The sequence below is a fragment of the Durio zibethinus genome, chromosome 3 (assembly GCF_047325235.1).
Source record: "Durio zibethinus cultivar Kanyao isolate XHJ-2024 chromosome 3, ASM4732523v1, whole genome shotgun sequence".
NCBI classification, from domain to species: domain Eukaryota; kingdom Viridiplantae; phylum Streptophyta; class Magnoliopsida; order Malvales; family Malvaceae; genus Durio; species Durio zibethinus.
In genome coordinates, this window is record NC_143164.1 from 25777403 (window position 1) to 25792055 (window position 14653).

Sequence of the window (14653 nt, forward strand, 5' to 3'; positions counted from 1 at the left end):
TCAACCCACGAAACGAGCGTGCGGGCGCTGAGCCGGTCGAAAAGGCATAATGAGCAAGCCGAGGATCGACCCGATCCCCCTCTACATGGTACCAATCTCGCTGCCACAACCCTCGGTCCGACTGTGGCTTAGACATGGAATGAACTCCCTATGCCTAAGCAAACCCAGGAAACGGGCATGCGGGCGCTCAGCCGGTCGGAGAGGTAGAATGCGCAAGCTGGGAATTGGCTCGATCCCCCCTGCGTGCTGTCGATCCTACTACCGCAACCCTCGGACTGATCCGAGCTTAGACTGGGAATGAACTCTGTATGCTTAGACTGGGGATGAACTCCATATGCCTAAGTCAACACATGAAATGAGCGTGCGGGCGCTCAACAGGTCGGAGAGGTAAATGCACAAGCCGGGGGCCCGGTCCCTCCTGCATGCTGTCGATTCTACTCCTGGTCCTGCTGCTGCAACCCTCGATCCAGTCTGATCTTAGACTGGGAATGAGCTTTGTATGCTTAGACATGGAATGAACTCCGTATGCCTAAGCCAACTCACTAAACGAGCGTACGGTGCTCAGCCGACCGGAGAGGCAAAATGCGCAAGCCGGGGATCGACCCGGTCCCCCCTACGTGCTATCGATCCTGCTGCCACAACCCTCATTTTGGTCTGATCTTAGACTGGGAATGAACTCTGTATGCCTAAGTCAACCCAAAAAATGAGCGTGCGGGTGCTGAGCCAGTCGGAGAGGCAAAATGCATAAGCCGGGGATCGGCTCGGTCCCCCCAATGTGCTGTCGATCCTGCTACTGCAACCCTTGGTTCAGTTTGAAGTTAGACTAGCAATGAACTTCTTATGCTTAGACTGGGGATGAAGTCCGTATGCTTAGACTGGGGATGAACTCTGTATGCCTAAGTCAACCCATGAAATTAGCGTGCGGGCGCTCAGCTGGTCAGTGAGGCCAGTCGACGAGGTAGAATGCGCAAGCCGGGGATCGGCCCGATCCCCCCCTACGTGCTGCCGATCCTGTTGCTTGTCCTGTGGCTGCAATCCTCGGTCCGGTCTGATCTTAGACTGGGAATGAACTCCGTATGCTTAGACATGGAATGAACTTTGTATGCCTAAGCCAACCCATGAAATGAGCGTACGGGCACTCAACCGATCAGAGAGGTAGAATGCGCAAGCCAGGGATTGGCTCGATCCCCCCTGTGTGCTATCGATCCTGCTGTTGGTCCTGCTATCGCAACCCGCAGTCCGGTCTGATCTTAGACTAGGAATGAACTCTGTATGCTTAGACATGGAATGAACTTTGTATGCCTAAGCCAACCCATGAAACGAGCGTACAGGTGCTCAGCCGATCGGAGAGGCAGAATGCGCAAGCCGGGGGTTGGCCCGATCCCTCCTTGTGTGCTGTCGATCCTGCTGTCGCAACCCTCAGTCCGATCTAATCTTAGACTGGGAATGAACTTTGTATGCCTAATTCAACCCACAAAATGAGCTTGCGGGCGCTGAGCAGGCCGAAGAGGCATAATGCGTAAGCCGGGGATAGGCCCGGTCCCCCTCTACGTGCTACCGGTCCCACTGCCACAACCCTCGGTCCAGCTGGGGCTTAGGCATGGAATGAACTCCCTATGCCTAAGCCAACGCATGGAACGGGCGTGTGGGTGCTCAGTCGGTCGGAGAGGCAGAATGCGTAAGCCAGGGATCAGTCCGGTCCCCTCTGTGTGCTACCGATCCTGCTGTCGCAACCCTCGGTCCGGTCTGATCTTAGACTACGAATGAACTCCGTATGCTTAGACTGGAGATGAACTCTGTATGCCTAAGTCAACCCACGAAACGAGCGTGCGGGCGCTCAGCCGACCAGAGAGGCAGGATGCGTAAGTCGGGGATTGAACGGGTGGTAGGTGGGTTCAAGCACATCTTCATATTTGTGCCATGCCAATGCCATTTTTATGGCTTTTAAATTCATACAATGGTCTCCTAAGCCTTCATGTGAAGTTTCGTGGCCAGACGACCCGTTTTCTATTTTTCACGATTTTTAAAACTTTTTGCGGTTCGGGATTTTTTAAAAAATTTTTAGAAAGATTTTTATCCCCAAAATTGGTAGAGGTGATCCTTGTATTTTTTTTTGGCATGCACTAAAAATTTCAGCTAAAAACTCGAAGTGGAGAAGATTTTGTGACTGTTTGAAAAAAGTTTCTCGATTTTAGACACTTTAATGGCTACTGGCAGCAAACTTATAATATCTCAAATGCTCTTTCAGGGGGTGTGAGTTCTTGAGGTTTGATGAGGGATAGGGGGTCAATATAAGGGCCAAGTACCAGCACCCATCCCACATCATGTGCGCACACCCCCCGGCCCCCCCAATCGCTGCAACCCCTAATGCCGCCGGTTAGGCTCTCCGGCGATGGTGCCCCGGGCGAAAAAAATGTGGCACCAGCACATGCCCGAGCCCAGTATGTGCACTGTGGCTCAAAATCTTAGACTGGGAATGAACTCTGTATGCTTAGACATGGAATGAACTCCGTATGCCTAAGCCAACCAACGAAACGAGCGTACAGGCGCTCAGCCAGTCGGAGAGGCAGAATGCGCAAGCCGGGGATCAGCCTGGTCCCCCCTACGTGCTATTGATCCTACTATTGTAACCCTCGGTCTGGTCTGATCTTAGACTGGGAATGAACTTTGTATGCATAAGTCAACCCACAAAACGAGCGTGCGGGCGTTGAACCGACCAAAGAGGCATAATGCGCAAGTCGAAGATCAGCCCGATCCCCCTCTACGTGCTGTCAGTCTCGCTGCTGCCGTAACCCTCGATCCAGTTTGATCTTAGACTGGGAATGAACTCCATATGCTTAGACTGGGGATGAACTCCGTATGCTTAGACTGGGGATGAGCTCCGTATGCCTAAGTCAACCCACGAAACGAGCGTGCGGGCACTCAGCCTACCAGAGGGGCAGGATGTGCAAGCTAGGGATCGAATGGGTGGTAGGTGGCTTCAAGCACATCCTCATATTTCGGCCGTGCCAATGCCATTTTTATGGTGTGTAAATTCATACAATGGTCCCCTAAGCCTTCATGTGAAGTTTCGTGGCAAGACGACCCGTTTTCTATTTTTCACGATTTTTGAAACTTTTTACGGTTCCAGATTTTTTAAAATTTTTTAAGAAAGATTTTTGTCCCCAAATTTGTTAGAGATGATCCTTGCATTTTTTTTGGCAAGCAAAAAAAAATTCAGCTAAAACTCGAAGCTGAGAAGATTTTGTGACCGTTTAAAAAAGTGTCCCCATTTCAGACACTTTAATGGCTACTGGCAGCAAACCTATAAAATCTCAAATGCTCTTTAAGGGGGTGTGAGTTCTCAAGGTTTGATTAGGGATAGGGGGCCAATATAAGGGCCAAGTACCAGCACCCATTGCACATCATGTGTGCACAGCCCCCGGCCCCCCAATCGCCAGAACCCCCAATGCCGCCGGTTAAGCTCTGCAGTGATGCTCCGGTGATGGTGCCTGAGGCAAAAAAAATGTGACACCAGCACATGCCCAAGCCCAGCATGTGCACCGTGGCTCAAACTCTTAGACTATGAATGAACTCCGTATGCTTAGACATGGAATGAACTCCGTATGCCTAAGCCAACCCAGGAAATGAGCGTGTGGGCGCTCAGCCAACCGGAGAGGTATAATGCACAAGTCGGGGATCGACCTGGTCCCCCTCTGCGTACAGTCGGTCCCGCTACCACAACCCGTGGTTCGGTTGGGGCTTAAACATGGAATAAACTCCCTATGCCTAAGCCAACCCACGAAACGGGCGTGCGGGCGCTCAGCCGGTCGGAGAGGCAGAATGCGCAAGTCGAGGATCAGCCCGATCCCCCCTGCATACTATCGATCCTGCTGTCGTAACCCTCAATCCTATCTGATCTTAGATTGGGAATGAACTTCGTATGCTTAGACTAGGGATGAACTCCATATGCGTAAGTCAACCCACAAAACGAGCGTGCCGACGCTCAACCGACCAGAGAGGTAGGATACGCAAGCCGAGGATCGAACGGGTGGTAGGTGGGTTCAAGCACATCTTCAAATTTCTGCCATGCCAATGCCATTTTTATTGCTTGTAAATTCATACAATGATCCCCTAAGCCTTCATGTGAAGTTTCATGGCAAGACGACCCGTTTTCTAGTTTTCACGATTTTTGAAACTTTTTGCGGTTCAGGATTTTTTAAAATTTTTTTAGAAAGATTTTTGTCCCCAAATTTGGTAGAGGTGATCCTTGTATTTTTGTTGGCATGCAAAAAAAAATTCATCTAAAAACTCGAAGTGGAAAATATTTTGTGACCGTTAGAAAAAAGTGTCCCCATTTCAAACACTTTAATGGCTACTGGCAGCAAACCTATAAAATCTCAAATGCTCTTTAAGGGGGGGTGAGTTCTCGAGCTTTGATGAGGGATAGGGGGCCAATATAAGGGCCAAGTACCAGCACCCATCGCACATCATGTGCGCACAACCCCCGGCCCCCCCAATCGTCGGAACCACCAGTGCCGTCGGTTAGGCTCTCCGACCATGCTCCGGTGATGGTTCCCCGGGCGGAAAAAATGAGGCACCGGCACATGCTTGAGCCTAGCATGTGCACCGTGGCACATGCTTGAGCCTAGCATGTGCACCGTGGCACAAACTCTTAGACTACGAATGAACTCTGTACGCTTAGACATGGAATGAACTCCGTATGCCTAAGCCAACCCACGAAATGAGCATGTGGGCGCTCAGTCTATCAGAGAGGCAGAATGCGCAAGCCGGGGATCAGCCCGATCCCCCTCTGTGTGCTGCCGGTCCCACTACCACAACCCTCGATCCGATTGGGGCTTAGACATGGAATGAACTCCCTATGCCTAAGCCAACCCACGAAACGGGCGTGCGGGCGCTTAGTCGGCCGGAGAGGCAGAATGCGCAATCCAAGGATTGGCCCAGTCCCCCCGGTGTGCTACCGATCCTACTGCCGCAACCCTCGATCCGATCTGATCTTAGACTAGGAATGAACTCCGTATGCTTAGACTGGGGATAAACTCCGTATGCCTAGGTCAACAAACGAAACGAGCGTGCAGGCGCTCAGCTGGTCGGAGAAGAAGAATGCACAAGCCGGGGATCGACCCAGTCCCCCCCTGCGTGCTGCCTATCCTGCTGCTAGTCCTACTGTCGTAACCCTCAGTCCAATCTGATCCTAGACTGGGAATGAACTCCGTATGCTTAGACATGGAATGAACTCCATATGCCTAAGCCAACCTACGAAATGAGCATGCGGGCGCTTAGCCGGCCAGAGAGGCAGAATGCGTAAGCAGGGGACCGGCCCGATTCCCCCTATGTGCTGTCGATCCTGCTGCCGCAACCCTTGACCTGATTCAATCTTAGACTGGGAATGAACTCTGTATGCCTAAATCAAACCACGAAACAAGCATTCGGGCGCTGAGCCGACCGGAGAGGCATAATGCACAAGCCGGGGATCGGCCCGGTCCCCCTCTACGCACTGTCGGTCCCGCTGGCACAACCCTCGGTCCGGTTGGGGCTTAGACATGGAATGAACTCCCTATGCCTAAGCCAACCCACGAAACGGGCGTGAGGGCGCTCAGCCGATCGGAGAGGCAGAATGTGCAAGTCGGGGATCAGCCCGATCCCCCCTGCGTCCTGCCGATCCTGCTGTCGCAACCCTCGGTCTGGTCCAATCTTAGACTGGGAATGAACTTCGTATGCTTAGACTGGGAATGAACTCCGTATGCCTAAGTCAACCCACGAAACGAGCGTGCGGACGCTCAGCCGGCCAGAGAGGCAGAATGCGTAAGCCAGGGATCGAACGGGTGATAGGTGGCTTCAAGCACATCTTCATATTTCTGCCATGCCAATGCCATTTTTATAGCTTGTAAATTCATACAATGGTGCCCTAAGCCTTCATGTGAAGTTTCGTGGCAAGACGACCCGTTTTCTATATTTCATGATTTTCGAAACATTTTATGGTTCGAGATTTTTTAAAATTTTTTTAGAAAGAGTTTTGTCCCCAAATTTGGTAGAGGTGATCCTTGCATTTTTTATGGCATGCATAAAATATTTCAGCTAAAAACTTGAAGTGGAGAAGATTTTGTGACCATTTGAAAAAAGTGTCCCCATTTCAGACACTTTAATGGCTACTGGCAGCAAACCTATAAAATCTCAAATGCTCTTTAAGGGGGTGTGAGTTCTCGAGGTTTGATTAGGTATAGGGGGCCAATATAAGGGCCAAGTACTAGCACCCATTGCACATCATGTGCGCACACCCCCCGGCCCCCCCAATTACCGGAACCCCTAATGCCGTCGGTTAGGCTCTCCGGTGATGCTCGTGTGATGGTGCCCCGGGCAAAAAAAATGTGGCACCAGCACATGCCAGAGCCCAGCATGTGCACCGTGGCTCAAACTGTTAGACTGCGAATGAACTCCATATGTTTAGACATGGAATGAACTCCGTATGCCTAAGCCAACCCATGAAACGAGCGTGTGGGCGCTCAGCCGACTGGAGAGGCAGAATGCGCAAGCTGAGGATTGGCCCGGTCCCCCTCTGTGTGCTCTGGTCCCACTGCCACAACCCTCGGTCTGGCTGGGGCTTAGACATGGAATGAACTCCATATGCCTAAGCCAACGCACGAAACGGGCGTGCGGGCGCTCAGCCAGCCAGAGAGGCAGAACGCCCAAGCTGGGGATCGGCTCGGTCCCCCTACGTGCTGCCGATCCTACTACCGTAACCCTCAGTCCAGTCTGATCCTACGTGCACAAATTGGCTTTCTTGCCTCTTCCATGCCCATGCTCTTAGGCTTCTGGTTGTTGGCTAGCAACGTCACTTTGGGATGCCATCTCTTCAATCACGATCTAAACTGCACAACAAAAACACGTAGAATCGAACTCGCTCTGATACCAACTGTCACGCGCTCCGACCTTAGACTCAGAAACCATGCGGCCTTAGGCTTGGAATCTCCTTCTTTATGCCTAAGTCAACCTAAAACACAAGTGTGCGAGCACTAGAACAATGGGAAGGGTTGATTATGCAAGTTAAAGAGAAACAAGATAAGAAGATAGAATTCTGGAAATACTCTTGTATGCACTGAAATAGAAGTGTTTAATGGTGTACAAATGAGGGTGGAGGAGCTCTCTATTTATAGTTGAGGCTCCAGCTACAACTTAATGGCATATCCCTAGAATAAAGGCTAAAATCATGTGATTATATAGATTACAATCAACCAGGATTCTAACTCCTGATTTTCAGGGTCAATCAAATCTGTTGAGATGCTCCAACTAATCTTGCCTGCTTCCAGAAGCTTCCTCTATGTGTCCAACACCTTGGGCCCTTCTAGATGTGGTACGGGCAGCTTGTATGCCAGGCCTTGGTCTCACGGGCTGGCCTGCAAGTTGGGCGGGCATTCTGAACTCGTTTGCTAGGCTTTGTGCACAGATACCTGCAAGCACGCCTGGTCTACGGGCCTTAACCTCTGGCTCACCTGCTGGTGCACCTGATGTGCCTAGCGCGCCCACCTAGGGCGTCGCATTCTCCTTCACCTGATTACGTAATGCCCTCATTGCGTCTTCTGCAAGGTACTAACTAATCTGGTCCCTGAACTACCCTAAGTCATCTGCTGGTTCCTAGCTCACCTCACTGTCTAGAAGTCCCTTCCAGTGCACCAAGTGCTCTTGTCTTGGCTGATAATTCTTTTGTCTCACCTCCTGATCAGCTATGATGCTGTGGACCTCTTTCTCATATGAGGCCTTTGCTCCCAATGGTGCACGCTTTGACTCTGCCTATCCTAGATCTCCCTCATCCTTATGGAATGGCTTGAGCATGCTCAGATGGAACACAGGGTGCACCCTCGGCTTGGGTGGCATATCCAGCTTGTAGGCAACCTTGCCTACACTCTTGACTACTCGAAAAGGTCCCTCATACCTTTGAACTATGCCTTTGTGCAACCCCCTATGGCCCACAATGGGATCCAGCTTCACCAACACCAAGTCTCCAACCTAAAACTGCACGTCCCGCCTATTCTGGTCTGCCCATTTCTTTGACCTCATGGCTGCCTTGTGTAGACAAACTATGGCCAAGTCAGTTTGCTCCTGCCATGCCTTGGCAAACTTGTATGCTGCTGGATTCGACCCTATATAACCTGCAGCAATCGAACCGGGAGTTAGTGGTTGTTGCCCTATCACAACCTCAAATGGGCTCTGGTTCATTGCCTCGCTTCTTTGCAAGTTGTAGGAAAACTACGCAATATCTAGCAGCTTTGGACAGTCCCTTTGTGTGGTACTCACATAATGCCTAAGGTAGATCTCCAATAGTCCATTTACTTGCTCTATCTGCCCATCAGTCTGTGGATGCATGCTGGTGGAAAAGTTCAAGTTTGACCCCAACAGCTTGAACAACTCAGTCCAGAACCTGCCCGTGAAACACCCGTCTCGATCATTAACAATGGTCCTCGGCACTCCCCAGTACTTAACCATGTTTTTCAAGAACAATCGAGCTGCCTCCTCGGCTGGGCACTCCTTGGTTGCTGGAATGAAGATTCCATACTTGGAAAACCTGTCCACCACTACCATGATGCTTCCAAACCCTTCTGCTTTAGGTAGACCGATTATAAAGTCTAAAGAAACACTCTCCCATGGTCGCTCTGGCACTGGCAATGGCTCTAAGAGACCCCCTGGTTTCTTGAGCTCCACCTTGTCCTGTTGGCACACAAGACAAGTCTTCACATAGGCCTCCACATCATCCCTCATGTATGGCTAATAGTACCGGTCCTCGATCAGCGCCAGGGTGCGGCTCACTCCGGGGTGTCCAGCCCACCTTGAATCATGGTATTCTTGCAAAACTTCCTTACGGAGCTTCCCGTGCTACGACACAAATAGTTTACTGCCCCTGGTGTACAGCAACCCATCCTGCAACCAAAACTGCCTAGTCTTACCTTGTTGGGCATACTTCATCAAAGCTTTGGCTACAGGATCATGCGCAAGTCCCTTCTTGATGCACGGCACCAGTGACCCCTCTGGTTGGCTAGTGGCAGCAAGGTTAGCCTTTCTGCTCAGGGCATCTGCCACTGGTATCGCTCGTCCTGGCTTGTACTCCATCTGAAAATCAAATTCTGCAAGAAAATCTTACCATCTCGCCTGCTTGGGGGATAGCTTCTTCTACGTCTGGAAGTAGTTGGTCACCACATTGTCCATCCTCACCATGAACCTTGACCCCAACAGGTAATGGTGCCAAGTGTGCAAGTAGTGTACCACTGCAATCATCTTCTTCTCTTGGACCATGTACTTGCATTCAGTCTCGTTCAGCTTCCTGCTCTCGAACGCGACTAGACGTCCCTCCTGCATCAACATGCCCTCTATGGCAAAGTCTGATGCATCCGTATGTACCTCATACGGCTTGGCATGGTCTGGCAAGGCCAAGACTGGCTCTTCGGTCACAGCCCGCTTCAACCTATCAAAGGCTTCCTGGCACCCTGCACTCCACTCCCATGCTTTCCCTTTTTTAAGCAAGTCAGTCAATGGCGTGGCTATTGCTGAGTGACCTTTGATGAAGCGCCTGTAGTAGTTACCCAGCCCGAGGAATGATCTCAACTCAGTGACCTTGGCTGGCGGTTGCCACTCCAAGATGGTGTGTATCTTGCCTTCATCCATGCGTATCCTGCCACCTCCCACTATGTGGCCTAGGAACGAGATCTCTTGCTGGGTGAATGAGCACTTTTTCCTCTTGACAAATAGCTTGTGCACCCGTAACACCTCGAACACCTATCTCAAGTGGTCTACATGCTCTCCCAAAGTCTGGCTGTAGATCACAATGTCATCCAAATAAACCACAACAAATCGATCAAGGAACGATTGAAGTACCTTGTTCATAAGGGTGCAGAATGTTGCTGGGGCGTTCGTGAGTCTGAAAGGCAACACCAAGAACTCATACGAACCATACCGAATGACACATGCTGTCTTTGGCTCATCTCCCTCTGCGATCCTGACTTGATAGTAGCCCGACCTCAAATCCAGCTTGGTGAACCACCTTACATTCCCAAGTTGATCGAACAAGTCCGCAATGAGTGGGATGGGGTACTTGTTCTTGATGGTTAGCTTGTTCAAAGCTTGGTAGTCTATGCACAGCCACAATGATCCATCATGCTTATGCTGGAATAGAACCGGTGCACCATAGGGCACCTTCGATGGCCTGATGAAGCCAGCATCAACTAACTCTTTGAGCTGCTTCCTCAACTCCTCCAACTCTGGTGGAGACATTCGGTAAGGGGCCCTAGCTGGTGGCTTGGCCTCGAACACCAGCTCGATCTTATGGTCCACCTCCCTCTTAGGTCGTAGCTTGCTAGGTAGCTTTACGGGCATCACATCACTAAAGGTCTTCAGCACCTTTAGCACCTTCAAGGGTGACTCGGTCTTCTTCTCCCTTGGCTCATCATATTTTAGGGCTGCCAAGAAGGTGTCTTCTTGTCTGCTTATCGCCTTGGCAAATTGGATGGTTGACACCACCCATGACCCAACTCCGGACCCTCTCCTCAATGGCACTAGGCATTGGCACCGTGCATCCAAGATGCAAACAAAATTGATAAAAGGCACAAGGAGGGCATTAATCCGAACAAGGAAATCCAACCCAATCATAAACTCATAGCATCAAGGGGTATTACCTCTATGGTCTCCTTGCCTTTCTAGTCTCCAAGCTGTAACTCCACTCCCTGTACTACTCCAATGGTTGGAACCTCCTTGGAGTTCACCATTTTGATGGTACCAATCCCTTTCTGCATCTTTAGTCCGAGCTTCTCGGCTTCATCACCTGAAATAAAAAGATGTGAGGCACCTGTGTCCACCAGTGCGCTCACCTTCTGACCCATAACCATTAGATTTGTAAACATCAAGCCCTTTGGCTTGTGGCTCCCCTTACTCTAGACAGCATTGAGCACCAACGACCCAAGCTTTGCTACCCCTGACTTTGGCTCCTCGTCAGACTCCTTGTTTACAGCAGCCAGTTTGCCCTTCTACAGGCAATTGCGTGCTATGTGGCTCCCTCCACATAGGTAGCATGCTAGTGGCTCTCGGTCCCCTTTTGCTTTCCACTTACCTGCTGGTGGCTTCCTCTCTCCATCTTTGGTTGAACGGTCTCGGTCTCCATCCTTGGACTCCTGGTCACAGTCCTTCCCCTTGGACTACTTCTTTCGGTCCCTATCATCCTTTCCCTTACCCTTGGGCTTGGTAGACTCGAACTTGTTCAAAGGCTTGAACTCTATCAAGGCATCGGCAGTAGTCATGGCTTTAGCCAAGTCATGAACTCCTGTCCTTTGTAGCTCATGCTTCACTCACGGCTTCAACCCATCCATGAAAGCAAGTAAGGCATCCTTCTCACCTAGATCCGAGATCTGTAGCATCAGTTCAGAGAATTTCTGGACATACTCCCTTATGTCCCCTTGCTGGCTCAGCCTGCGTAACTTTGCCCGCACCTCATCATCGGCATACTCCGAGTAAAATTGTTCTTTGAACTCCTTTTGAAACTCTGCCTAGGTTCTAATCTTGGTGCTCCCACGCTTGACATCATCACACCTGCGCCTCCACCACAATGAGGCTACATCAGTGAGATACATAGCAGTAGTGCTTACCTTTATCGCCTCGTCTTGCATGCCCAGGGCTTGGAAGTACTGCTCCATACCCTATAGGTAGTTGTCTACTTCCTTGGCTGCCTTAGTCCCCTTGAATTCCTTAGGGTTGGGGACATCCAATCTGGACTTGGACACTCCAGCAAACATGCCATTCCCAATGGCATTCTTGCAAGCAACGAGCTCACTGGCAAGCTCTTCCATCCACTGTTGCATGGCCTCCATGCCATCGCGTAAGGTCAGCACTTCAACCTCCAAGGTCTGATTCTTTTGGGTGAACACGTCCATGCCTTTGTTGAGAGGAGCTTCTAGCTCACTTTGGATCTCCTCCCCCATAGAGTCTAGCGATGCAATGTGAGTCTCTACCTCCTCAAGCTTCTCCCTCATGTTGCCTACGGTCACCTCCACCTTGGCCAGCCTACCGTCCATGGTAGACCAGATATCTCTAGAACTGGCTTTCTTACCTCTTCCACGCCCATGCTCCTGGGCCTCTGGTTGTTGGCTAGCAACGTCGCTTTGGGATGCCATCTCTTCAATCACGATCTAACCTGCACAACACAAACACGCAGAATTGAACTCGCTCTGATACCAACTGTCATGGGGTCCGACCTCAGACTCAGAAATCGTACGGCTTTAGGCTTGGAATCTCTTTCTTTATGCCTAAGTCAGCCTAAAATAGAAGCATGCGGGCACTAGAACAATGGGAAGGTCTGATTACGCAAGTTAAAGAGAAACAGGATAAAAAGATAAAATTTTGGAAATGCTCTTGTATTCACTGAAACAAAAGTGTTTGATGGTGTACAAATGAGGGTGGAGTAGCCCTCTCTTTATAGTTGAGGCTCTAGCTACAACCTACTGGCATATCCCTAGAATAAAGGCTAAAATCATGGGATTATACAGATTACAATCAATCAGGATGCTAACTCTTGATTTTCAAGGTCAACCAAATCTGCCAAGATGCTCCAGCTGATCCTGCCTGCTTCCAGAAGCTTCCCTTGAATGTCCAGCACCTTGGGCCCTTCTGGATGTGGTGCAGGCAGCTTGTATGCCAGGCCTTGGTCTCACGGGCTGGCCTGCAAGTTGGGTGGGTGTTATGAACTCGTTTGCTAGGCTTTACACACAGATACCCGCCAGCACGCCTGATCTGCGGGCCTTAACCTCTGGCTCACCTATTGGTGCACCTGATGTGCCTGGCGTGCCCGCCCAGGGCATGACACGGGTGCTCATCCGGTCAGAGAGGTAGAATGCGCAAGCCAAGGATCGACTCGATCCCCCTGTATGCTGCCGATCATGCTGCTGGTCCTGCTGTCACAACCCTCGATCTGATCTGATCTTGGTCTAGGAATGAACTCCGTATGCTTAAACTGGGGATGAACTCTGTATGCCTAAGTCAACCCATGAACCGAGTGTGCGGGCACTGAGCCGATCAAAGAGGCATAATGCGTAAGTCGAGGATTGGCCCGGTCCCCCTCTGCATGCTGCCGATCTCACTACCACAACCCTCGGTTCGGTTGGGGCTTAGACATGGAATGAACTCCCTATGCTTAAGCCAACCCACGAAATGGGCGTGCGGGTGCTCAACTGGCCAAATAAGCAGAATGTGCAAGTCGGGGATCAGCTCGGTCCCTCTACGTGCTGCTGATCCTACTGTCGCAACCCTCGATCCGGTCCGATCTTAGACTGGGAATGAACCTGTATGCTTAGGCTGGGTATGAACTCCATATGCCTAAGTCAACCCACGAAATGAGCGTGTGGGCGCTCAACCGAGTAGAGAGGCAGGATGCGCAAATCGGAGATCAACGGATGGTAGGTAGGTTCAAGCACATCTTCATATTTTTGTCGTGCCAATGCCATTTTTATGGCTTGTAAATTCATACAATGGTCCCCTAAGCCTTCATGTGAAGTTTCATGGCGAGACAACCCGTTTTCTATTATTCATGATTTTTGAAACTTTTTACGGTTCAGAATTTTTTAAAATTTTTTTAGAAAGAGTTTTGTCCCCAAATTTGTTAGAAGTGATCCTTGTATTTTTCTTGGCATGCATAAACAAATTCAGCTAAAAACTCGAAGTGGAGAAGATTTTGTGACTGTTTGAAAAAAGTGTCCCCATTTTAAACACTTTAATGGCTACTGGCAGCAAACCTATAAAATCTCAAATGCTCTTTAAGGGGGTGTGAGTTCTCGAGGTTCGATGAGGGATAGGGGGCCAATATAAGGGCCAAGTACCAGCACCCATCGTACATCATGTGCGCACAGCCCTCACCCCCCAATTGTCGGAGCCCTTAATGCCGTCGGTAGGCTCTCCGATGATGCCCCGACGATGGTGCCTCGAGCAAAAAAAATACGGCACCAACAAATGCCCGAGCCCAGCATGTGCACCATGGCTCAAAATCTTAGACTGGGAATGAACTCTGTATGCTTAGACATGGAATGAACTTCGTATGCCTAAGCCAACCCACGAAATGAGCGTGCGGGCGCTCAGTCGATCGAAGAGGCAGAATACGCAAATCGGGGATCAGCCCGGTCCCCTCTACGTGCTGTCGATCCTGCTACGGCAACCCTCGGTCTAGTCTGATCTTAGACTGGGAATGAACTTCGTATGCTTAAACTAGGGATGAACTCCGTATGCCTAAGTCAACCCATAAAACAAGAGTGCGGGCACTCAGCCGGTCGGAGTGGCATAATGCGTAAGCCGGAGATTAGCCCGATCCCACTATGCGTGTTGCCGATCCCGCTACAGGTCCTGCTGCCACAACCCTCGGTTCGATTGGGTCTTAGACATGGAATGTACTCTGTATGCCTAAGCCAACCCACAAAACGAGCGTGCGGTAGCTCAGCCGATCGGAGAGGCAAAATGTGCAAGCCGAGGATCGGCCCGATCCCTCCCCTGCGTGCTGTCGATCCTGCTATTGGTCCTGCTGCCGTAACCCTCGGTCTGGTCCGATCTTAGACTAGGAATGAACTCCGTATGCTTAGACATGGAATGAACTTCGTATGCCTAAGCCAACCCACGAAACGAGCGAACAGGCGCT